Consider the following 27197-nt stretch of genomic DNA (forward strand, 5'->3'; position numbering starts at 1 on the left):
GTCAAACTACTTGTGTCACTCTTGCCAAGTATCATTCAGAGAAGGAATCTTCCCTTCTTTCTTCAAACATGTAGTAGTCCAACTGATAACGAAAAAAAACGCATGACAAATACATCAGTTCTAGTCAGCTATTACTCACCATCAAGACTTCCTTTCCTGAGCAAGCTCACAGTGAAGCTAATCTAAGACAAACAGTAAATTTGTGCAACTGATGCTAAAATAATATTTCAAGACAGCCCTGGAAAGGATACAAAATACAATGCACCTTAGTGGAACTGGTGGATAGAAGGCAGACTTCCTTCCTGATCTTCCCAAACCTCTCCATAGCATTCAGTACTCTCAACCACTAGATACTGTTGTCTTGCCCGAGAGAGATAGCAGGAGTCTAAGAAAATACATTAAAGTAGTTCAAATCCTTTTTCAAGGGCTGCACCTAACAAGTAGTGATGAGAAACTACGTCTGTACCACTAGATCCCTTGCTGCTGGGGTACCACAAGGATAAATTCTCTTCTGGTACTTTTCAACATCTACAAGAAACTGATCAGAATATAACTCAAGCGCTAAGAGCTGGTAGAAGAACACACATCTATTTATCTTTGCATCATACAATCATGGTACTACCTCCCATGTGGCTCAGTGCTTGGATAAGTTCAGTGCACGGATGAAGAGCAGCAGACTGAAGTTGAACCTGACCAAGACAGAATTAGTACCGATAGAAAAACACTTTGAAGAGCTGGCTATCACAACGTTATCTTATTCAGGTGAACAAGACCAGCGCATACAACCCGTCAATTCAGTCCATAATTTGGATTCCTTGCTAACACTAAGCTCTCCCATAGTGGCAACTGTGAATAATGATTTCTATCAACTCCAATTGGAAAGGAACTGAACAACAATAAGTCCTCAATAACAAGACCCTAGAGAAGACCACTCACTCTCAGCCAGGGTGCAGAGATACCCTGGGGTACTCTCAGATTCTTTTAAGGGTGCTGTGATGTGTGAAGAAATAAGGAGATAAGTCAGACTCAGGCTTGCCCCTGGTAGTCCATGCCCCCATTATTACTGTGAAATCCTGGTGTAAGGAGATAAGTAAGCACTGTAATATGTTAATTAGCTTTTGAAATTGTGTGCCACTCAATTGATAAAAGTTATGGAAGGGTGTGAAGCTGAAGATCCCAGTCCTCTCAAAAGCAGCTCTGCACCCTGGTCTTTTTCAGTATCTTTGGCCCATCTAAAATTCTAGAAGGAACACTGTGCTTGACAATTATGCTCCTCTGACACAGAATTCTCTATTATAAAGTTAAAAATGGTCTGTTCGGGAAAGAGAATTTTCTTGGGGGTGGTCCTTGAGCTGCCAGAAACTAAGGCTCACCACTTACTCCCCACTAAGTCCAAACTGCGTTTTTTTACCTTACTTTCTGGCAAAATGGGTATTTACCAGAAACAAGCCCCACAAACCAAATCATACTACTGGAGGAGTCTGCAATAAAATGTCTCAACAACAGCTTGAGCAAGGGAAATGTTAACTATTTACTTCTTTATAATATCACAAAGAATGTCTGAATAAGGGAAAAGGATGCTTTGTTATTTTTGTGTTTTACCACAAAAGAAATTCAGGTTCTGTGCTCGCTGCATATCTTTGAAGACTATTCACAACTACAGAACTTTAAGATGACATCAGAAATATCAAATGACAGAAACCCAAGCCACTAGTTCTATTCAGACCATTTAAAACTCTTTCCGAAGTGTTGTACAGGTGTAAAGGCAACTGACAGGAAAGAACTTTGTTCAAGATTTAACAGTCTGGCTTCAAAGGTTTGATCTGAACTACATAGTTTTGTTGGCAAAGTTGTACCAGTTAAATTATGAGCAAGTCTATATTCACAGCTCCTTCTGATGGTAGAACCCTTTTTTCTACTAACAGGGCAACAGTGGCACCACAAGTTACAGAAGACTTCTTCCACAACAAGGAAGTTGTCAGAAAGCACGTGTAGACACACCTGCACTTTCTACCAACAGCTGCTGCCCTTTGGCAGCTGGTACCTTATTGGGTTGTGCTACAGGCCCCTTGCTGCTGCCAAAACTCCTAAAAGCAAGAGTTTTATAGTATAGGCAAGCCTTAAGTGACAATTCCCAATCGACTTCTCTGGCTGTTTCCAAGAAGACTACTAGTAAAAGCAGGAAACACAAGACTTAGTATCCCTGGTATTTGCAACGTTAAGTGGACAAATAACATGTAAAAATATGTTCAAACATTCTTTCCTAAATCTTCTATATATTCCAGAAAGCAACAAAAGAAAGTACAACCTCATTTTTCTTCTTTGCAAGTACCATAAGACTCCCCAGAATTGCGTAGAAGACAACTTAAAATACTACACATCCAACAGAATAGTCAGTTTTAGTCTGTAACGTTAATTTGTTATTTAAAGTTTCTGCTAATCTTTAATTAATTATTGTTGCCAAAGTAGGAGTAGCAGGACTAACAAAAGAAGAATTAACTCTCACTTCCTCTTATTTTGCTGTTGAGTACTTCAGACCAGTGGTCCCCAAACTGCAATTTGAGAATCTGTGGTAAGTAATCCCTGGTTCTCAGTCTTCCTTCCGAATGAAATTTTAGTAACAAGGTTGCACAGGGATATGCAATTAATTTGGGATCAGACAATGCTCCACTGGTCCAAATATTTTGAAAACAACTACCTGAGAAAGCACAATTCCAATAAGCTAGTTATCTTACCCTTAAAAATCAGCTGTTTCTTGAGGGGACCCATGTCAAATGCCAAATGTGTAAATTACACTGCAAATGTTTTATTTCAGTAATACTCGATTAACTTTGACCTCCCCGTACTTTTTAAGATCACTGAATTCTCTCTCAGACCTAAAAGGCTTTAGAGAAACCTGAAGCAAAAGGACATTACTACAATGAAAATCAACAGCTTTATTAATGTATAAAATGAATCTTAGGGATCCATTATAAATCCGAAGGCCAGTGGGGGCCAACCTTTTTGGCAGACATCCTGTGAATTAAGCCCAATCCCTCCTTAAGTGCCACTCCAGTTCCCTTCTTCCCCTGCCTGATTTGCTACTTGGCTTTCTGCTCCTGCCCTCTCTCCTTAATCTGCTGCGTACCACACAGAGGCAGCCTGTAACACTTGGCCATCCCACCACAAGCCACCTAGGAACTAATCATGCCATATATAATCAGTTACTGTACACACACACACACACACATATATATTAACAGTGCTCCAATACATAGCTACACACACAATTACACGTGTGTGCGTGTGTGTGTGTACAGTAACCAGTTACACACACGTTTAATTCACTGTACAGCTATGTATTCATATTTCATAAGCTAACAAAAAAGGCACAAGCCCTGCAAGGTACCATAGTTCCATACCCTGTAAAAGAACACCATAACTTCTCTCAGATGCAAAGAATGGCCTCAAAATGGAGTACTACACACAAAGGTAGACATCATAGTAGTGAAATCTCAAAATAACAGGAATCCAAAAGGTATTCGTTTCAGTAAAACTGTAAAGTGCCTCAGAATGAATTATTTTGCAACCCTAATGGATTGCTGCAAGGATCCAGTTTTGTTAAAAAAAACAAAAAAAAGTTATACTAGGCTGGACTTAACATTTGAATTGTATCATGGCAGAAAATTTAAATGGGAACTGAAGGATAGAGCAGCATGGCTGCCACTTGTATTTGTCATTAAGAAAAAAATCCAAGCTAAACATGAACAGCACCCCTCCCTTCCCAGCCTAATGCTTTGAACCCCTTAAAGTTTCAGATAACAAACTATTCTAAGCAGGGACTGTAATTTACTAGATCAGTACAACATTCCTCACAATGAAATCGAACTTCATTATGGCCTTTGTGCCCCAGTACAGTATAAATATAAAAAAAAACACTATATAAAGAGCAAGTGGAAGGGGGGCCAGGTACAGTGGGGCCTAAGCAGCAGGTAGGACAGATAGAAAGAGCAAAGGTCAGGGGAGCAAGGCATAGGGGTCTGCTCCCTTGTCCTCCATTGCAGTTTCCCCTGCCACAGCACAGGAGATGAGCTTGAAGCAGCTTTCCACTGATCAGAGTCCATACTAAGACAATTATAATTGTACATGTAGAGAAACTAACTACAGGGGAGTCCAATCAAGTCTGAAGCCAGCTTGGACTAGAGTAAATACCGCAGCAGCTCCAGGACTGTGGCTCATCCCGGTGGCCAAGACTCCGGAGGGGAGAGCCGGGAGCACTGCTCTCACTTGTTACAGCCCAGCCCAGCTCAGCTTCCCCCTGTACTTCGCTCCGGGTCGCAGGCTCCGCTGGCGCCGATCGGGCTCTAGGAGCCGCCCGCTCACGCCTCGTTGGGGACGGCGCCGGGGCCGCCCGGAAGCGAGGCTTGGAGCACGGGCTGAAGGACGCGGCGCCCCCCCTCCCCGCGCGGGCGGAGCGGCTGGCACGTGGCAGTGGCAGCGGCAGCTGCCGCGGACCCGCCCGGGGCCGAATGCCAGGTGCCTCCAACTCGGCGGCGGGCGAGAAGCACGATCTGTCCCGGGTGGGGGGATGCCCGCAGCCCCGCCCCCGCTGCCCTCGTGGCTTGGCGGCGCGGCCTGCTCGGTTCTGCCCCACTCCCGGCTCACAAAACCCGCTTCCGGCACCAGCCACATTGCTGGGGGGGGAGGTGGAGGGGCTGGAGGCAGAGGGACCCCGCTCCCGGTCCGCCTTTACCTGGCGCCGCGGATCACAGGTTCCGGCCCCGTCAGCGCCGCGCCGGCCCCGCCAACATGGAGGCGGCAGCGGCTGCCTGCGCCGCCTCAGGCGCTTCCGCTGTGTCCGTGCCGGGGCAGGCGCCCCCCGGCGGGCGGGCGGGGAGGGGCGGCTACGGCTCCTCAGCGGCGGCGGCACAGCCACATGTCTGCGCTGCTCGTCCCAGCGGCCAGTGCGCTGCGCCTGGGAGCCGCGTGGCGGCGCTGCACCCCAGCTTTTTGCGACACTGGCCTGGTGCCGCCAAACCCAGCCCGCGCCGCTGCCAGGGGCATTGTGGGAAAGGTCTTCCCGGCCCGGGAGCGAGCCGGCGGCGCCTGTGGCAGCTGGCCCGCGCTGGGCAGCCAATGAGAGGGAGGCGGGGGTAGGGGGGCGCAGCACGCTGGCTCCCTTTCCCCTCCTCAAAGCGGGGCCTACGCTAGTAGAAGCATGTCGCTGCGCATGCGCCAGTCGCGTCACGGGGTGCGGGGAACGTTACAAAGCTGCCTGCTATGTTCCCGCACGCGGTTCCTTGTGTCAGGGTGCAGCGTGTGGCCGCTATCTCTCGGCCCTTGCTGGTGGGCCCCTAACGGCCCTGCCTGCACCTTACCTGGTTGGCACAAGTTTCCTCCTGAATCGCGCCATAAATTGAGGCTAGTCACACGTGCAAAGTAGGTACCCCACCCTAAAAGTGACTGCCAGCTATAAAAGACTCCACAGTTACTGCTTGAAAGCACGTCACAGCTCTAGAACCGATTTGTGCCCAGCTGCTATCTGAACGTGTGACGGGTGTGTCCGGACTCGCAGAGGCAGCTGCCGGGGTTTCAGTGATGGAGCCCCAGCAGATTCCCTGGTGCCACAGCAGGGACTCCCATGGTACGTGCTGACTGTCAGCCGCCTGTGGATCATGTTGCCTTCCCAAGCAGCTTAGGGTCAAGCACGCAATAATTATGCAGCTTGCAGCAAGAACAGGGCTAAATTTTTTTGAGTTGTTCAACCTGGTGTGCTCACAGCTCTTTGGGGTACATGGCAGTGAAGCAAAGGGCAGATGAAGCAAGGTTTACTTGACATATCTCTAATTAGGCCTGCACTTATGTAACCAGCTCATACTTGTCATCTGACCTGCTTAAACCAAGCAGAAAGTTGTGCCATACAACAGCCTTTTTTTTTTTAAACAATACAACCACCCATGCCTCTCACACCGCATACTGCAGGTGGTTATGGTCATAGGCACTGACTGTTTTGGTGCTTGCAGCCATAAAACAAACAATCCCCGCCCCCCAAACAGATGCACTTTGAATTCAATGCCCATTATCAGCCCCATGCATGCCCAGAAAAGGCAGCATGTTGCTTCTACCCAGCTCTGCGGTGTCTATAATAAAGTTCAGGCACTTTAGTGGGGCTTTTTTGGCACATCTAATAGCTAGATAAAAGTGCCAAAAAGCCCTGCTGAACCCACCTGATCTTTAGATGCTGCAGAGCCAGGTTGAAGTCAAGCACTGCTGCTTCCTGTAAAGGGTTGTTTTTTTTTAAACTTCTGCAGCAGTCCTGCCCTTGGGGAAGGGGAGAAGAAGGAGAAGAACAGATAAAGGAGTGGCCACCATCTTGACTGCTGGCTGCCCTTCATGCTGTCCTGCCAGCTGGCACCTTCCCTTCCTGGGCAGGACCACTGGGGAGCCAGAATATTATTTTTATGAAGATTTTGTTGTTGTTAATATCATGGATAATCCCAGATTTCACAGATACCCAAATGTAATGCAGACCACTAGTTATTGTATATGTCATGGTGATGCTTAAAGCGGTTCGTTTCTCTGGAGGCCACTAAAATCACAGACACACACACTCATTAGATGGCACAAAAGGTGTATTTGCAAATAGGGTCAGAGCAGAGTCAAAAACTCAGATTACTCTGAACCCACCAAGGAATTTTGCAGGCTGTATTTATCTTTTTCCTCCTGGGCATGTGTGCAGAAACAGGAACTCTTACAGCTCACTTCCGTTTCATACAAGCATACATGTGGTTACATCACTACATACATCGCATGTATATTATAATTAACTACTTAAGTATGCAGGGCAGAGAGGTAAATATGCATCAGCTAATTAAGCATGCTCAGAGACTACTATAGGTCACCAAGAGTTTAAACCCCCCACTTTCAAGGACACAGTCAGTTGAATTCCAGCTTCTGTAATCTGCATGAGAAAGGCTAGGGAGAAGCTGGGGGAGAGTCTGCAATTTAGTATAAGAAAAGCTGTGGCAAGGCCGGGCAAAGAAAAAAGTCCTTGACAGTGTTTCTTTCTTATTGGGTGCAAGATGCAAGCTGTGCATTTCTAACAATACTCCATTTCTAACAATACTCCATTTCTAACAATGGTACACTAATGCCCCAGATGTTCATGAATGTAGTCTGTGTACCATGAGTTCACAAATCACTAGGTTTTCCAGTTTCCAGTTACTCTGAATAACACAGGATTTCTTTACTAGGGTTGCCAAAACCAACATGTACAAATCCCTGAAGCATAATGACTGAGTCACAAGAAAAAATAAATCAAGGGTTCCTAAGTATGCCCTTCAGTCTATTGGAGGCCTACTACTTGCAGACCACTACTCTGAATAATCCTGCTGTGGTTACTACTGTCCACTTGCCCAGCAATCCAGGGGTTAAGAGTTCGAGAAGCCTTCTAAATTTAGCCTGTAACAAGGCCCTAAGTAACTCTGCTTAACCAACCCACCATCTTTCCTTCCCAAACTACCTGCTGTCCAGCTTCTTCTACTGCCAACTCTCAAGCTGATGCCACCAACCAACTGTTCGTCACCCCAATACCCTCTCTAGCCTTACTAGTGTGTTACTTCAACATCTAGCCAGTAGAGAATGCTATAGCTGTTAGAATGGAACATGCCAACAATGAAGTCCACTGACTAAGATTCCCTGTGTCCAAAGTGGATTAGAATGGGGTTGCCTGTTGCAACAAAAGAGGCAGCAAGGAAGAAGGCACAAAACTGATGCTGGGAGGAAGAGGCTGTTCAGAGTAACGAGAGATAGAAACGAGTAAAGCCAGAGGTAGAAGCTCAACAGGAAAATAAGCTTAATGAAAGCTTAAAAGAACTCAAAGATCACCAAGGCTGATGGACTTCCAGTGTCTCCAATGGGCCTTGCATCAGCCAAACAAAAAATGAGCTATTTTGGAGTTTGGGATTAAGAGATCTAGAGCATGAAAAATATTTGCAGTGTTGGATTCTGAATGGACAGAAATGAGGGGAGATATGATATCTTTCATCTGTCCAAAGAACCTTGCCTGCCTACATCCTTAGACTGAGGGACAGGCAATTATTTCAAGCAAAGGACCACTTATTAAGTTTTGGCAAGTTGTCAAGGGCCGCATGGGTAGCCCCACCCCTTGACAGATGCCCCACCCCCTGGTTGTCATCTTGTGACCGGAAATCCTGCCCCCTAACCCCTGATCTTTGCCACCTGAAGTCCCCCTTCCCTTGCCCCCAGAAGTACTCCTTTCAGCAAGGGGTTTGTCATCTCAGAACCAGAAAAATACCAAATTATATTCTAAAATGCAAACATCTACAGCACTCATTAATTTGATTTAAAGTATTTTTGTTCTGATTTACATGCATTTGTGTAGTGTACATAGAGGCGATTGCACAATAGCTTAAAATGAAGTCTTACTCTTGTATATCATGGGGGGTGGATATAAGTTTGTGGGGGTCTGTGGGCATGTGGAGTGTGGGTGGGTATGGGATTTGTGGGGGGAATATCTGTGGGGGGGGGAGGTGGCTGGAGTGTATGAGGGGATGTGGGTGTGGGAGTCTGCATGTATGCTAGTGCAAGGGCGAGTGTGGGTGCATGTGTATGGTGGGGTGTGTGTGGAACTCACCCTATGAACACACACACACACTCTCTGCCCCTGCCTGCACACAGACACCCCACTGTGGCCCTGTGCTCCTCCATCCCACGATACAACTGGGACTCACCTGGCGCTGGTGCAGGACAGGGGCAGGAAGAGAGTGAAGTGGCTAGGGGTGGGCGGGGCTGGGCTGCTCAATTCCACTGAGGGCTTCACCTAGGTCCTACTACTGCCCCTGGCTCCTGTCAGCTTTGACAGGCAGCTGGGAGCAAATAAATATTAAATTTACCATTTTTTTTTTAGGAGCCCCGCAGGCTGGATAGAATGGCCTGGTGAGCTGGATGTGACCCACAGGCTGTATTTTCCCCACCTCTGCCTTAGATCAACACAACTACAACCAAAAACCCAGAAGAAATGAGGAGAAGCAGAGAAAAAGGAGCTGTCAAGGGAACATTCAAGATGGGTGATAATACAAGGGAAAAGATGCTACATATTTGAGGTTTTGTGAAGCTCCATTACCACAGCACTGTCAACCTCGAGTTCAGAAATCATAAGTCAGAGCCCACAAAATCATGAGATTTGACCCACAAATCTAAGGTTTTAGTTTAAATAATGAGCTATGTTCTTTTTTAATTTGTCTCCTGACTTTTTAATTCTCCCTTACTTTTCTGCCAATGTGCAAGTGTAAGTACTCTCAGCATCTCTCTGGCTGCTCAAAAGAAAGTATAGGACATGGTTACGGTGACAATAGGGGAATGGATTTGATAACCCATGAGGTTCTTTCAATCCAGGTCTCAAGTTTTTCACTTACTTTCAAGAAACATTTATGTGAGCTGCAACTGTATTTACAGACAAAATATTTTCACTGCATCAGTCACCTTGCTAACTGTAGGAAGAAACCTAATCTAAGCATAGCTTTCTACAAGTTAGTTCAGGAATTCTAATTTTAAATTAATTTATATTAACAATAATCATTTGCCATACATTCAAAACTTTGCAAAACTAGTATTAAATCATCCTCATTTCTTTTTGTAATGTAAATCTCTACATAGTATATAAATCTCTACATAGTATATAAATGATCAAATAATGACAATCAGTGGCATAATATAATACATACATTTATACTGAATTATCCAAATAACTACAAATAATTAATTTCCACTTATCTTTCTTTCCTGCTGCCTCAGGATTTATCTCTGGGGACTCCAGCAGGAACTGCATTACAAGTGCAATAGGCAGCAGAGAAATTATGTTTTAGGTCTGGGACCAAAGTTCTCATATAAACCTTTTCCTGTCTGCCCAGCTTTGTGACCTGCAGGAGTAAAGGGCCTTTTTGAATTAGTGTAAGTGTTCCTTTACAGGTACTAAATCTCATGACTATGTAGCCTTTAGTGAGTATAGTGCACTATATTCTGCATTAGGCACTACAGAAAAAAAAATATGTTTATGGCTACCAAAAGGGTAGCCAGTGAGGGCAAATAATTTGAATGTAGACATTTTTTAGACAGGCAAAGTTATTTGAGTAAATGTGATATCTTTTACTACTCAAGGTACTACTACAAGGTTCTACTCAAATAAACCTTTCCTGCCTATGTCCTTAGACCAACATGGCTATAAGCAAAAATCCAGCAACATTTTTAGGAAATCTAAAGATAGGCACATTGAAAAATGAAACCAAAACAAGATCTAGCATGTTTCATCATCTACTCTCACCTCCTACCAAACCTTCTGGTTTGGGTATCAATCAGATAGCAGGTACTTCATATTACCCCCATTCTGAGCTTCTCAAAATATTCCTTTAAAGTACAAGGGTTACATATGTATAAGCTATGTTCATTTTAGTGTTTCCGCATCATAGAAAGTTTAGAGTACACTCATTTGGTAGGTTCTTTACTTTTAACACCCTCTTTTAGTTAGCATTGTTGTCACCCTCTTTTAGTTAGCATTGTTAATATCTACCTATTGCTACGGAAAATCTAGCTAAGACATGGAAGAATCTTTGTAAAAGTTAAGATTTTACTTCTCAAAATTCCCAGTCTTAATGATACACCTATTCTGCATTGGCATATAGTTCATTATGCCATGTGTTTAGCTTTTTGCATTTGCTATGATGACTTAAGTAAATTTATAATCATTTACATTGGCTCACTAAGGGCCTTGTTACACCTTACACTGTAAGCTAAACAAAATGTTAATAGGCTTAGTTTTGTTTGGCTTAGTGAAGCAGTTGCACCTTAAAGTGAAAGCACATCTCGGACTATCTCCTTCACCTGCTGTGACTTGCTCCTAGAGACTTGGTGAGCAGGGAAAGGACTAGGAGCTAAGGGCAAGATGAGCTTGCTGCTCCCACCAAGCAGAGCAAGTGCAGGCCCGGAGCGCAGTGCTTCCCATCGCTGCTCGGACTGGTTCTGCTCCCACTGGGCAGAGCAAGCCAGTCCAGGAGGCAGCAGGGGGCACCATGCTGTGTGCACCAAACTCTTTGGAGCTGCACCACTCTCTCTACCTGACATGCCCAGGACACGAGGTGCTATGCCCAGCCCCACTGCGCCCCAGCATCCCCACTCACCCTGACTCTGGAGGGGCCACTGCATCCTGGGATGCTGAAGAACTTCATCGTGGGTGGAATAGCTGTGGAGAGTGACCACACTTTAATGGAATCGGATCAAAATTAAGTGGATTAGAAATAATCCTGCCCTGGAGTGGCATAATTTTAAACCGAATTATGAGTGCCTGAAGCTAAGGCATTTAACAGGTGTTAACATGCACCCAATACAGGGGTTAAGAGCTCCAGAAGCCACCTAAAATTACTGTGTAATAAGGCCCTAAGACCAAGGAAGGCCTACTCATGCCAACTTCTTTGCTCACTAGTCTTTGTTCTTGAGTGTTTCCTACTTGTGCTACTACTGGTATTTCTTACAGTAACAGGCTATATTTCCCCCTGGCTGTTAAGTGAGGCTTGGCCTCAGCATCCCTGGATCAAGAAAATGCTACATAGAGTCCCCTCTACCTCTTGCCCTCCCCTTGATATTCCCTTTACCCCCATAGTTTCTCTGTCCCCCTTTAACAGAGGTCTATAGCTTCTTATTTCCCATGGCCTTATAAATAATGTAGCACCCACAGCCATTAAGTAGGAGCCATTTTATATACATGCATAGCTTCAGTCTAATTGACAACAGTGGAAACTAGCAACCACCTTTATTAGGGACAGTCTCATCATCACCATGTGCCCACAGGCTGTGGAAGCTATCTTCAGCCCAGCTGGCAGTAATATAAGAAGACAGTCATTTTGAATAAGGTAAAATTCACCAGATGGCTGACTTTCATGAGGAGGTAAAAAAAAACCCTAACAACCCACTCAGGGTTGAGGAGTGGGCAGATGTGGAAATCAGAATTACGTCATAATTTTTTTCAGTTGTTGATGGGGAGAAGCTGGAAATCCTATATACCATGAAGCAGTATTTAAACTTAGTTGGGTCTTCCAGTGAGAACAAAATCATTGTACTCTAAAATCTCATGATTTGTGGGGCAATTTATGGGGAATCATGACTCTGCTTTAAAGTGGATATGGTAGAGACTTTCTTACTGTGTTTTGCCACCATCTCCCATTAGTATCAAAATAACTAAGGCCAAAGGCTGCATCTGAGCAGGATGAATGCCACTCCCACAAAATCCTTTTAGATGGTGGGGAAGCTGCCTCCCATAAAGGTGGATCCTTTTTTCTGTTGTTCTTGATCCCACAGATAGTCTCTGATAAGATGGTGACCCCTTTGGTCTCTATTTGGGGCTAGGGCAAGGATGAAATATAGTTAGAGGAATTTACTGTAGGCTGCTGACTCTGAAACTCATGCTAAGCTGAGGCCTACTTACAAAAGTTAGAATACAAAATACTGATGCTAACTGCATAGTGCAAGAGGATGTGAGTTCATAGCTAGGCCATCTAAGAAGAAATAATGAGGTATCCCTTCCAGCTTATCTTTCTATATTCATGATGATTTCAAGCAGGCTCCTAGTTGTCTGGTATGTAACCTTGTGAAATGTCTATCCTTGATTAATATAGTATGGTAAATATTTCTCTTGCAATTATCTTGTGTTTATGTGCAGGAAGAGACATTCTCCATATGTGATAGGTGTCTCCTCCTGATTTCATTCTGTTTTTGTTGTTTTCTCATGATTCCCTTGATTTTCCAAGAACACGCCCCAAAAACATTTATATTTTTCCTCGTTGTTAATCAGCTTCTTGATACATTCCCAACTTAGTAGAAATGGATAACCTCTTGTCACTGAAGAAGGTAATTTATTCAAATTGGAACTTTCTGATAACTAATAATAAGCAGTTTGATTAACAGGATTTTCCTGTCAATTACTGCTTGGGATTCTTTCTTGATTTATACAACTAAAAGAATGCTTTGAAGATGCTGGACTATGGGTATAAGAATGAAGTAAAAACAACTAACTGTGCACATTTATGAAAGATCTTTCTAACAAGAGCTGCTGCTGTGCCCCAACTATCTCAAGAAGCTGGAAGAAACAGATTGTCCCCTGTTTGATGAGAAATCACCTTATAGCTAATTACTGGACTTTGCTTTGGTTTAGGCTCATTTTACTTTGAATACTTGTAGTAAATAAAGCCTTTCTGTCACTCATTGAATGAGGTGTCGTGTCAATCCCTAGGCTAGTCCAGAATCCTAGATTTTTATGGGTTAGCAAGGAACAAGGAAATAACTACAGAAACAGCATGGGAGACCAGGCAAGGCAATGTTGATCTAGAAACATCTACTTTTAAATTTGTTGATGAAAACTACTTTTTTCCCTTTAAAAACCTCATCATGGATCTCTAATGGATTGGAACAGAGGTACAAAATCCTGGGGCTAAGGAATGCCAGCATTGCCAGCCCCAAACACAGAAAGATCGAGTCATGCCCCACAAAAACATGAGATTGCCATAAATTCCATGTGATTTACATTTTCTAGAAATAAGATATACTTAAGATTCTTACGTAATCATTCAGTGTGAAACATCAAATACACCAAGCATTGAAACAAAACTGTGGGAAAGGAAGATACAGGGAAACTAGGAGACAACAGATGGTATGAATATGGCAGCAGGGAGAAAAGGAAGCAGGGGTATGACAACATGTATGGGCTAACATGCAGAGTAGGGAGAAAAATCATGTTGAAATTAAATAAGATAGAGTAGAAAGCTGGGGCAGGAACAGGGCAGTTACGTGGTACCAAGGGAAGCACAACAGACACCTGGACGGGACATAGCAAACAAAGGGCTGGGCATGGAGAAGGACTAAATAGCAGTCTTCTTTTACCTAGGACACTGATTCTCAACCAGGGTGTCATGGCAGAGTGCCACAATGTTAGCATTCATAGGTGTTCAAACATGATAAATCCAGAGATTTCAAATAGGAATCCATAGTGTTAAATCTATTCTGACCCATTTTCTCTTTCTGAGTTTATGTTGGAAAAAAATTGTTCTATTATTTTTCTGTAATCAAAAAACAAGTGAAAACTAGGAGTTGTCATTTTCTGAGAGGGTCCTTGATTTTCCTGTCAATTATTGCTTGGGATTCTTTCCCAAGGCAAAATGTTTGAGAACCACTGCCATAGGAGGCTGTAGTAGGATAAAAGGGGAGCGAGGGGATGAAGATTCTTGCATCTTTGTGTCTATATTTACATTTTATATTATCAACCAGAATATGTCCCATACAGATTGGGTACAGTTTGCTCAGAAACAGCCCTAGCCCTATGCATTATTTCTTTAAATGTAATTATTTTATGAGTTTGGGTCATTTTTTTGGACTCTTGAAACAAAACTGCACTGTATCTTCTAGGGAGAGCGAGAAGATGGTTCAAAATACTGTATAGTTCTTTCAAGAATGACACTAAAGGAGTTGATTGATGTTGACCACTGTGGCAGGGCACTGTGTGTGCCTGCCACTTTAAGGCTCTGGAGCTGGCAATAACTGTGTGCCTAACGAGGGCAGCCACTTTTAGGTTCAGGGCTGCCCAGATAAACAGGGCAGTTTAGCTGCAAGAGGCCAGGCAACAACACTGCCTGGTCAGAGGGCTGCTGGTATCACCTGGAGGTAAGGGAGGAGCTGTAGGGGATGGATAGGAGGCTCCTGGTCCTGGGCATGACCTAAAACTACACCCTGCCGGGAGTGGGTGGCCTGGTGGGGCTGTGGCATGGGAGCCCTCAGGAAATGCCAGGTCAGTTACTACCCTGGTGAAAGGTGGGTTGGGGCGCCTTAACCCCTAGCCCACACTGGGGGGGGGTTACCCCTTTATGTGTAGGGCCCAGGGGGTGGACCCCTAGAGAGAGTGAGGGGCTAGAGACTCAAATACTGATCGAGAGAATACCCTTGACTGGCCCATGCCGGAGCCAGAACCAGACAGGTCAAAAGGGCCAGGGGCCCACCGTGAGGGATGCCCGACAGCCAAGGGCCAGGGGGTCTGACTGGCCTGGAGGTGGGCCAGGGCTGGTAGCCAAAGGTCCCAGGGAACCACACCCAAGAGGGGAAAATGGCTTCAGGGAGCTATGTAGCCGGTGTGAAAGTGGATGAGACTGCCTGATGAGAGGACTTTAGGTTAGGGTTCAATTAGAAGGATTCTGGGGCCCAGCATAGGCCGGTGATGATAGGAACATCTAGATACCATCTGCAAGGCTTGGGCTGCAGTGTAGGGGAGGAATGGAGCCACAGAGAGTGTCCCCTGGCATCAGGTCAAAAAATGGGCAGCCTCCTACTTAATTAACACCTTTTATTAATCAATTAAGATCAAGGCATGGTGGATGCAAAAGCAGGTGGTTAGCCGAGGAACAGGTGGGTGGGACACACAGAGATGGGCCCTGAGCAGGCCCCCTGTTACAACCACTGAACCAGGGAATAAAGGGACCATTTATAACATGATTTTCCCCACTGTCCAGTTTCTGTAGCAACCAATGTTTTTGTTGTTGGCTTTTCTAGTTTGAATTATTTAAATATATTTGGCAGTGAACACTGAATAATGTACTGCGGTTTCAACTGTGTCATATTTAATCTTTAGGCAAAAGAAGAAAACACTGAAAACATTGATAGGTTATATGTTTTAAAATGCTTAACATTATTAAGTCTTTTTCTCAGCAACAGATTTATCATAGCTTTTAAGTGTGCTATTAAGACTTAAAGTTTTGCAAGCATGAATGTACAATCTGATTAAACAGGTCTGAATGGTGTGCTCTTAGACCTCCATGCTTGGTTGTACTAGTCAGGTTATTTCCTGTTTGCAATATTTTAAAATTTTTTTATCAAAGTTTTTTTGCATTTGATTAAAATATAGTGATGGCTTACTTCTAGACACCACACCCTTGCTTGTGTACTTCATTATTTTTAATCACTCCCAAATACCAACACAAACAAAAGTAAAAAGAGTTATTCAGTGTGGGTCAACAAATACTCAAATAGTGAGGAATGCAAGCTTTCTGCTGGCTAGTCAAAAGGCAAACTAAGACTTGCTTGCAAGAACACAAACTGTACAACATGTATTCCAGAACTGTAGCCACCCTGGTGAACCAGTTTATTTCTTGCAGATATTTGGATGCACACTAAGGCCTCAGTTTAAAATGTTCAATATTAAAGTGACAGAATTATCTCTTGCTTTCTAAAAGCCTTCTCTAGTCTTGCCAGTCTGTTTTCACATTCTGAGTTCAAGAAAAAGATTTTGTTTACCAGCAAATGCAGTGAATTTTTATTCTTTTTCTTGCAATTTTATAAAACCTCATTAAAAAGTTCATCTACTACTATAGATAGCACAATGTTGTTTAATTCAACAGCAGTAGCAAAATCAAATAGCAAAACTCTGGGAAAATGCCAGTCGAGCCCACTTGTTGGGACAAGACCTAAAGCAGATTTGGCAATATATGGTTCAGGTTCATAACCTCTAATTTTTAACTCTTGTCATTTATTCATTCATTCATTCAAAATGGATAAACTGACTGCCAAATGGTATGGGAAGCTTTTAAATAAAACTCTTAAAAATGAGATTGCTCATTTTTCCTCTGAAAAAGGCAAAGATCCTTTTATATAATGCCTTTAAAGGAATCGGAGATTTCTGAAATATTTTTGGACAAATTTTTATTTTATCCTCCCTTGTTAGTGGTCACATTTCAGTTATTCAGAATTCTATATATTCAGCATATATAGAGTGCCATTCTTTTGGGATGAAAGATGCTACAGAAATGAACAATGTTATTAATAGCAATTTTAAACATCGGGGGGGAAAAAAAAGGGTTTCCTGTGTTTAGAGCAACAAGATGGCAGGATGTAAGATAACAAGCCATAATTTATGTTATAGCACCATATTGTCTCCTCAGGAAGAAATGGGATGGGTGTGTCAGCCCTTTGTGGAGACACTATTCTCGAGTTATTTCAACCGGAGTCCCCATGAGTGATTTACTGTCATTCTAGTACTAGACTATTATATTACATTTATTTATAGTACTAAAATCACAACTACTTCCAACACTGAGAAGAATTTGTATTACATACACTTGCTGACTAAAAAGCACTGCTTTGCCTTAGGAGAAATACTCTTTTTTTTTTTTTTTTTTTTTTTTCTTATTTCAGAGAATTTCCTGGAATACATAGAATGATGATTTCTCTTAAGAATTTGGATCATTGGCCCACTATATGCATTGGACCACTCTGCTGCCTTCAGCTGGCCTTATGGTTTCACTCAAACCTACTCTGACAGAATTTTACCTAGCCATTTGGATGAAAAGAAATAATGCCACTTGGCACATCCATGAGCCATAGTTCTTCATAATAACAGTGAATCACTTTACTGGGTATTTGACAGAACAAGTGTGAAATAATTAGGTTCCAGATTATACTTTTCTAAATATCAGTATTCTAGGTGGAAATCGTAAAGTTCTGTGCCAATGAGTTGGGTTGCAGGACTGGAGGCCCGGTGGGAGTGTAACCCTTCTGCCAAGCACCAGTCAGCAGCAAAAAGGGCTGGGTTCACATTTCAGGGTGTAGTAGGCAAACTGAGTTATCCTAAGGCCTGGCCTCCCCAGAACTAAGCAACAAAATTGAAAAGAGTACCTGCTGGGGCACTGGGAGATATGGGTGCTATGACTAGCCACAAGGCAAGCAAGGCACAAGTTTCCCTATCAGGAATGTGCCTGGCACGGTGCCAGGGGATCGGTGCACAATATAAGGAATGTCTGGCACAGAGCCAGGGGACTGGACAATTTGGGATGAGAAAAGTTACAGAAGTTCTGGACAAACAAAGGAACACATCTGTGTTCTGTGTTGCCACCATGGGGAGATAGGAATAACCTTGGACCTCTTGTTTGAACAACAGGGGCTCTAGAAACTAACATCCTGCACACCCAGCAGAGGATCTGAGGCTGGTACCACCAAAGGTTGCCACTGTAATGTCTGAAGAAACAGCTTGCCAGGTCATATTACAGGGAGGAAATTTATAATAAAGCCTAGGGATTGCTATTTAAGTTCACTTGATACTATGTTGGACAAGTTGCCGTGTCAGTTCTTGGGCAATGGGTACCCCATAAATTACACTAGTAGCTTGAGCCCCCACCCAGAAACGTAGGAACACTAAGTCTGCTGGGGTATCCTTTATAAACAAAACTCCCTCCTCACAAGCAGTCTAAACACAACAACCCCAGATTTGTTACAGAGAATAACATCAAAAAGAAAATGCTAAGTATAATTTTAAAACACTGTTAATTACAAAACAAGCTCTATAGGTGGCACCCTCTTGGGGGAGGCTTCACCCATACCCAGGCAGTCTGGGACTTGGGGTTCCCCAGTGAGTAGTTCTAGGGGCCTGCACTTCCTACCTGCCCTTTAGCAAGGGGCTGGAGAGAGGGGGGGCACACCTGAGAGTCCTACGAGCTGCTCCTTGGGTTCATGGCACTGCGAGGAGCTGCTTGAGAGTGTGGGTACTTCTGCATTGCAAGGGGCTCCATTGCTCCTGGAGAAGTGGTAGTGCTGATCTTTGCTTCCACAGAGAGGCTGTGTATGTGTGCATGTTTGTGGGGGAGGAGGGAAGGGAGAAGGAACTGCAGCTCCAACCAGCATGCATACACCCCAAAACTTGTAGGCTGGATTATATGGCCTGCTGAAACAAAAACTGCTGAACAAACTCTGCAAAAACTGCAGGAAATGGAGCCAGCTTGATTACCAGCTACAGCTGATGGAGCCACACAGCTTGACTGGTGGGAAGGAAAATCAAAAGAAACAAAGGAGAAAAGCCAGACCTACCCTACAGTCTTTATCTTGACCAATCTGCCTGAAAAATCTTTACTCCCCCTGGCCAATCAGGCCAGAGGTTTTTTCCTATTTTGCCCAGATGCAAGGCCCCAGGTTTCCATGTGGAGAGCACATAGCCAAAACAATAGGGGCCATCTTACTCACTAAAAAAACAGGCCCACACTACACAACCAAAAGCAAACACTTTGCCATATACAATTATATATATGACTGCAAGGTAATCAGAATTCTCTATATCAATATAGTTATTTTAATATATATATAGTATTGTGTGTATAGACTAGGGGTGTCCAACCTTTTTGAATGTGGAGCCAGATCATGAACTTTTTATCACCCAGTGGGCCAGGCAGATATATTTGAAAACCCTCTGGCCTGGGCCAGAAACATCCTGCCTGTTTAGCCCAACTACACCTGCCTGTTACTGGTTCATGGTCGCTGCTGGTGGGCAGGGGCAAGAGGGACCCATTCTGCATCCAGCCAGCTACTGCCCCAGAGACTGAAGGGGAGAAGTAAATACCTCCACATCTCCATCCCCCGAGCAGTGCAGCCCCACCAGCCGGCGCTGCCTGAGGGGCAGCTGGAGCAAAGCGGCCGCAGCCCCTCACCTAGCTGCCCCACGGCCCCGCTCACCTGTGCACGCAGCCCGTGGCCTCAGCCCTGCCAGCGCGGAGCGCGAGCTCTGGCAGACACCGGCTCTCACCGCCTCGCCCCGCAGAGGTCACGCCAGGACCCAGCCTGCTGAGGCCCCCCCAGTGCCGGCTTCCCACAAGCTGCTGGGGACGCGAGGAGCCCGGCCAGCTCGGCACCAGCCAGCAGAAGCGGCGGCGCAGCCGTGTGCCGCTCGGGACTGACTGGCACAGACAGGGGGAAAATGCAGCTGAGCCCCTGCCGCTCCGGCCAGGCTCGTCCTGTCCCAAGCAGCACACGGCTGCGCCGCCGCTTCTGCTGGCTGGTGCCGACCTGGCCGGGCTCCTCGCGTCCCCAGCAGCTAGTGGGAAGCCGGCTTCAGCCGCATGCTGCTCCGGATGGGATGGACCCAGCCGGGTCAGCACCGACCAGGAAAAGTGCCATGCAGCTGCAGTCGGCTCCTCACGTGCTGCTGGGGATGGGAGGAGCCCGCCCGGGTCGGCACCAGCCAGCAGAAGTGGCGGCGCAGCCGTGTGCCGCTCGGGACTGACCGGCGCAGGTAGGGGAAAGTCAGCCGAGCCCCTGCCGCTCCGGCCAGGCTCACCCTCTCCCGAGCGGCACATGGCTGCTCCTCTTCTCACGCGCACCGCGCCGGCAACGTCGAGCTGACGGGTGCGTGTGGGAACCTTGTGTCTTCCCCTGCCTTTCAGCAGCTGTTAGGAAGCTGACGAGGGGCTGGACGAGGACAAGGGGTGGGAACGAAAGTAAGCTGTTTACTTTCATTTCCCGTGGCAGCACCGCGGGCCTCAGAAAATGCCTTGGCGGGCCGCATGTTGGACAAGCCTGATATAGAGGGTTGCGAGTGCCCTGCAGCCATACAGAAACATAGACCATTATTTCAAGGACCCTGCAGCCTCAGAAGATTAAAAGGTTGGAACCAAGTTTCAAGACAGACCTCTGAGTTCTTTGCAATCTTTCCTTTCTAACCTCCCCCTTTGGCTTTTCTTGTTGTTTCTTTATCTTTCTCCAGTAATCTCTGCTTACTCTTAGTTATTTATTTAAAACCCTATAAAATTGTTTCCCATTGTTTTAGCCATCGCCCATTTCTTTTCCATTTTATGTTTATATACATATGCCTTTCCGGTTACTTTACTAAGCAAGTACTAAACTAAATTCGCAGTATCTAAGGCTCATTAATGAACGTGTAGATGCCCCCAGTGAGAGAGTTAGCTAACACTTCAGTGCAAATTGAAGTATAGTTAGCAACCTAAGAAACTCATTTTTTTCATTGCAGAAATGGCAGATTTGTATGAGAGTATCACTGAAAGGAACATCTGTCCTTGATTTATAACATCAATAATTTATTCTTAGTGTCTAATAATCAGTCTCACCTTGACTCAAACTAAATGTCCACTGTTTCCAGTGTACTCCACTTAACATACCTCAAGATTTATAATTAGGGGTCTACTTAAATCACAATTTCGCAGATTTCACTGAAACTGTGAAATCTGGGATTGTCTGTGAAATCAACTAAAAAAATTACTAAAAATAAAATGCTGGTTCCCTGAGAGCTGGCAGTCCTCACTTCTGCTGCACCCCAGCCCAGCATCCTACCCAGGAAGGGAAGGAGTATATTTTTAAAAAATCACTGATTTTAGTGGATATTCTAGGATTCTTTTTTCCCTATCAGGGACTCAATTTCATTTTCCCTTGAACTGAGCTTCAACCAGATTGCTCTCCTGCATGCCCAAATCTTAATTAGATAGTGCTTAGCCCTTGAACCTTATTGTTCAGTTTAGGAGTCATCAGCACACTGAAGACACCAGGCCTCTACCTCTTTATTAACCCTCCGTGTGGCTCCATAATTACATTGCACAGAAGGAATGACAGACTAGGTATTGTTCATTCATCAGATAAAATTAGAGTAACCAATGAAGGGAAAAGAAAAAGAGTATAACAGCATAATATATGTGCTTACCTATAAAGTCTGCAGTTGTGGGCTGCAGATAAAACAAATGTCACCATCCCAAATATTAGTAAACTGGAAGTATTGTGAAGTTTTAATAAAATATAAAGCTGTGCTAATGCTGAGTGAACATGAATACATATTGTCACTCTTAATATACTGAGCTGTTACATGGAAAAAAGCATGACTTCCTCAAGGCCACACAAATTTTTATATGCGATAGATCTTCTGTTTCAGTTTCTATCCATGTGCCTTTACTTGGTATAATATGGTGTTACTTATCTTTGCTCACCCACTCTTCTCAAGGGTTTTGATATCAATAGCTGAAGGCCAAGTATTATTAGTGGGTCCTTTATATAGATGTGGTGTCAGATATAAAGGGTGCACACATGTTGAATGATTGAATTGCTGGTAATTGTACTGATACAGAGTGCCACAGTCCAGTGCATTCTCATCAGCCAGCTCACACTCAGCATAGTTCTCTGCAACTGTTCCAAAACACCATAGTTCATCTTTGAAGCTACCTCTAAGACAGTTTCTTGTACACTCCCTGAATCAATATTGTTAGGGTGATTTCTAAATTGGTTCTAACAGAGCTAGTTGGGAATACCAATAAAAATGCTTGCAAATATTTTTTGTAAGAATGTTCATGAAAAAATTGCCGTTTTATATTCAGAATATTGACTGGTTGATTTCTTTTTATTTTTAACCACTAAGATCTAAAACGATGTAATTTTCTAAGTGTTTCCCTTAAAACTATCTTTATTTCTGTTACTTTTAATTATTAGTAATCCAAGGAAACTGGGAAAGAAGATACCAGATCTCAGAACTCCATTGGTAATGGCATTATCTCAAAATGGAAGCCAGAACGAATGGTCAGCAGTCTATTCAGAGAATTGTCTTGTGGTGCTCCTGATAAATAATCACTAAGCTGTTAAGATGTTCTTGGAGAGGTGGCTGAAGAATCGTGCAGAATCTGCAGACAGACAGAGAATGATATAAGTAATTTAGCAGAGAGTAAGTTCAAAGAACATTATTATCATTTTGTCTGATCTACTGCATAATATAGGCATTAGAATTTCATCTAGTGATTCTTGCATCTGTAGCTGAACTTCAGCTCAACTAGAGCATATAGGTTAGGAGCATTAATACTGTAAGCTTCAGGTCCCATGACCCCAGCAGTAATTGGCTCAATATGCTATTTCCAGCCAAAGCTTACTAGGTAGAACGCTATAGAGTCAGGGTGGTGAAAGCATATTGGTGGATTTGGGGTGCTCTGGAGACCTGTAGGAACAACAGTAGCTGAGAAACGCTGAATAAGGAAGGATAATTTTATTGAAAACAGGTCCAGGACTTATGAGAGATGATTTATTTCTAAGCTCCATTTACCACCCTTACATCTGAAGTTGTATTGACATGATAGAATGCGGTGTTGTTTTCTCTTCTTGTTCCACCAGATTTTTCAATTTTTTTCCACCTCATCCTTCAATCATGTTTTCTCTCTACTGCCTCATTACTCATTCTCATTACTCATTCTGTCTTGGTCTCTCCTTTCTTCCACTATATTCTCTATCCTTTTGTCTTCCCAATCCAGTCTCAACAGTACTTACTTTCCCATACATATCATGAGCCTTCTATCTTCATGGTGCTGCCTCCTCTCTTTCTGACACATTTTCATATGTGCACACTTACTGGAGTGGGACCCTTGCAAATTTCCCACCACTTCAACTGAAGGAACAATGACTAAGATTTTTATGATTCCAAATTATTTTCCCCAAACACATCCACATTTCTCACTGCACTGTAAAACAGCAATTTCAATCTTCTTCCTCTTTATAAGTAGAAAGGGAATTTGTATCTCCATAGATCAGAAAAAAGTTGGATCTAAGCCTCTTGAAAGGTAGGAAACATTTTTCTCCTTCCATCTTCAGTGCAACGGTTAAACAGAGCTTTTTTGGGGATGAGGAAGATCATAAGCTGGTGAACTGAGCACAGGTGGAGAATAACTAAATTAGCTAGTAGGAAGACTGAGTGGAGGGGCTGGTTCTGTTGATAAAGAAGTCATTGACATTGCAAGAGGAACTCAGCTGTCTACAGGCCAGTTGTCATATTCCTAAGTATGATTCACCTGGTAGGTGGCTCACATGGTATTTGCCAGAAATTATATTCTCCTAAACCTGAAACAAAGAACCAATGTAGAAAAACAGAAAATTTCTTCCTGATAGAGATTCAGTAAGTTACAAGTGGTTAATAAGATAGAGGTAGAATACAAACATTAACGACACACAAACAACATTGGTTACAACTGCTAAAACTAAACCATAAATATACGTAATATAGTTTGATGGACACTTTAATTTATGGGCAAATTTCCACAGTGAAAAATGATTAAAATGGAGTTATAAAATCCTTTAAAAAAAGGCCATCATAAATTTTTACCCATATCTATAACAATACTGTAACCTATGACTGAAGAGTACAATTAGCTATAGCACTGTGTTTCTAGTTGGAGATTGCTAAACACGTCTTCTGCAACAACATTCACTTTAATTATGATAAAATTGGTCTACAGTTAATTATCAAACAGGTGTTAATTACTTAAATCATATGGTAAGTAAGCTCTTATTATGCAGCATTTCCCCCTTTCTCCTGGCCTTCCCTTCCCCCCCCCGGTGAACCAATTAAAAAAAAAGGCAAGCTTAAAGGAAATCAAGGTAGATTTGGTTTCCCAATATATCTTACATAAGAAGTGGAATGCCTAAGTCCTGCAGTTCTTACTCAAGCAAAACTCCCACTGATTTTAGAATTCCAAATCTTAGTCCTACGTGAGAACTTCTTTTAAATTTCAGTTTTGTAGTAATATATATATAAACAGTAGATGGCAGCACATCATTTTTTTATACAATAGCTGTATCCATTTTAATGTAGGTTGTTCTTCACATACAGAATAAAAGATAAATTGATGTATTAAACACTTGGAATCAAATTCTGCCATTAAGACTAATCTGTTAGTACAGGTTCAAAGACAGCATAAAACCCACCTCTTCTCAGTTCCACTTCCTATTATTATTTTATAAATAGAAATAACCATAGCATCTAATAATATATGTAGTAATAAAACATCCTTTTAACATTCTGAGCATCCACTGTCCTCTTAGCCAGCATTGACTTTGATGGTTTAGTTATATGCGGAAAATGGATGATGGTCATATGCTTACGGATTTCTTGTATGGAGAACTCTTTATAGGAAGAAGACCACATGGGATCCTTATCTCCAGTTCAAAGATGCTTGCAAGAGAAATATGAAGGCAATGAATATCAAGCCAAATGACTGGGAGAAGATTGCTGAGGATCAAAGTGCTTAGAAACAGTGTATTAAACATGGAATGAAGGCTTTTGAAGAAAGGTGAGCCCAACATGCAGAGAAGAGAAAAAACCTCAAGAAGAACCTTGCATCACATTCAGGATTGTTTGATATGAACTTCAAATGTGGTAAGTGTTGAAAAGACTGTCGCTCAAGAATTGGGCTCTACAACCACACTCACAGATGTTCAGCAAGCTGATGCCTCACTTGGTGTGATTTTACTGTCTTGTGAGAGACAGATGCATGCTACTGTAATAAAACAAGTATTTTCCCTTTTAAAATTACTGCAGCAGTATGAAGCTGTTTTCTAGTACCTGTACCATATCTCCACGCTGTTTGCTAAGGACAGACTCATAATAAATTATAATATTTCTACAGGACTAAGTGATAGATATTTTTTCTTTTACCATTTACGTTTAAGCTAAACTATTGTACATGACAGTATGTTTAAATAGACATAAATAAGATTTTAATTCAATATTGTCAGTAATCAGAGTTTCTTCTGACAAAGAACATTTTAAACGATTTTCATGGAAGGCAGATATACTGTAGGAGGACCTTTGTATTGTTGGTTAAGTAGACTGAAATTCAGCAGGAATATCTTTAATTTCCAGTAAGAGTTGGGGGTGCTGATAACCTCCCAAGACTGGGTCTTCTCTGACAATTCGTACTTAGCAAGAAATAAGTATTGCCAATTAGGATGTGCACGTTTTCCTGTAATTGAAAAACAGTTCATGGAACTCTTGGTATGTGACTAACAGTCCATTACAGCACTACACCCTCTTAAACAGAGAAAAGCATAATTAAAGTCTCACCCATAAAGGTCAATTACCTCTGACCATCTATTGTCTTTATAAAAACAAGTTAAGAGCCTTCAGTGTATGTTAACAATGGCTTGTTTGTCATTTGTGGTCATTGAATTTCTGGTCTTTGAGGAAGGCGTCAACCTACTATGCTAGGTATATAGTTTTGTCCCTGCAAAAGGAAGAAGGAATCAGGTTAAAAATAGAATTAAAGAGACACTATCACAATAGTAAAAACCTTTGGCCACATATAAAATGGGGATAAATTATTCCAGCTACACTAACAGATAATAGAGGTACATTAATTTGTACCAGCTAGGGACCTGGATCCTATGCTTTATTTGGGCAACTCAGTTAAGTCTCAAACTACATACATTTTGGTTGTCCACTCAGTGAAACAGAATGCTGCTATTAGACTCTACAAAGTGGAACTATTTGTACATTATTTTTTCTATTTATTTCATCCATTTAAACAACATTGAATATTTATTTGCCATGTCCATTTAAATCAAAAGCCTTGTTTCTCACTTTCATTGTGTGTTTGTGCTTCTAACACTGTATCAGAACAAATAAATAACAGATTCATCAAGTAAAAAACAATTACAGTATGAATTATTTACCTATGATTTTTAAAATAGCCTCCAAAAGTATTATTACCGAGAGAGAGAGAAGAATTTCTCTATTTTTAATGTCTTTATTTTATTCATTTGGCAACACTCTACCTGTATACAGTTTAATTGTTTTTTCCTGTATAACCAATTTGGCTCACAAAGGTATTTCAATTTTGAAATAAATGAGAAAGTAGACATCTAAATACAGGCAACCCACTTAATGCTCTTAAACGCTCAGTTTTCCCAGAACCAATTAACAGAACTGTGTTAAGCAAACACATTTTCCCATAGGCATTAATGTAAATAGAAAGAATTGGTTACTGCCTCTTCTTGCCATAGCTTCTCGCCATTGCCGTTGCCTCTCCCCACCCCTCCGGCTGCCTGCTGGCCGCTCTGGCCCCGCGTGCCAGCCTAGGCGTCACACTCCTGCCGGCTCTGGCACCACAGGGCCTTGCACTCACTGCTTTTCCCCACACCCCCTGCCCACCAGCCACTCTAGCACCATGTGCCAGCCTGGGCCTCGTGCTCCTGCTGCCCTGCCCTGGACCCCTGCTGGCACTCATGCCTAGCACTCATGCCTGCCCCCCTACTTGCTGCTTCTTGCTGTCACCACCACTTCTCCCCACCCCCCACTGCCCACCAGCTGCTCCAGAACCACGTGCCAGCCCAGGCCCCGTGCTCCTGCTGTCCCGCCCTGTGCCTCTGCTCGCCCTGGCCCTGCGGCACCAGTGCGGGCTCCAAGTTCATGCCCGTCCGCCCACTTACTCCCACTCATCCCTTCTTGCCACTGCTGCTTTGCTGAGCGCTATAATGAAACTGGCTCAGCGCTAAATGAAATCAGGTATGAATTTTAAATGAGCACTATAGTGAAATAGCACTAAGTGAAACCACGCTAAGCAGGGTTTGCCTGTATCTTGTGGATCTGCGTCTTA

The 27197-nt window shown here is 43.3% G+C and overlaps 1 protein-coding gene and 1 long non-coding RNA gene across 3 annotated transcripts in view; one reads left to right on the top strand and one right to left on the bottom strand.

Moving 5' to 3' along the window:
• SCAF11 (SR-related CTD associated factor 11) overlaps nt 1–11193 on the bottom strand; it is a 79108-nt gene extending 67915 nt beyond the window's left edge. The window contains exon 1 of the mRNA XM_090042394.1: nt 11175–11193. The gene's annotated coding sequence lies outside the window, so the exon portion shown is untranslated. The remainder of the gene's footprint in view (nt 1–11174) is intronic.
• Nucleotides 11194–20002: 8809 nt separating this feature from the next.
• LOC149865760 (uncharacterized) lies at nt 20003–25502 on the top strand. Of its 2 annotated transcripts, none has more exons than XR_016441556.1 (3): nt 20003–20080; nt 22276–22504; nt 24723–25502. It is a non-coding gene; the product is annotated as an uncharacterized LOC149865760 (long non-coding RNA). The 2 variants fall into 2 exon arrangements; XR_016441555.1 differs by lacking the exon at nt 20003–20080 and adding an exon at nt 20263–20451.
• The last annotated feature ends 1695 nt before the right edge of the window (nt 25503–27197 follow it).

The sequence above is a fragment of the Crocodylus siamensis genome, chromosome 4, assembly GCF_052110815.1.
Source record: "Crocodylus siamensis isolate JL-2025a chromosome 4, ASM5211081v1, whole genome shotgun sequence".
Classification (NCBI taxonomy): Eukaryota; Metazoa; Chordata; order Crocodylia; family Crocodylidae; genus Crocodylus; species Crocodylus siamensis.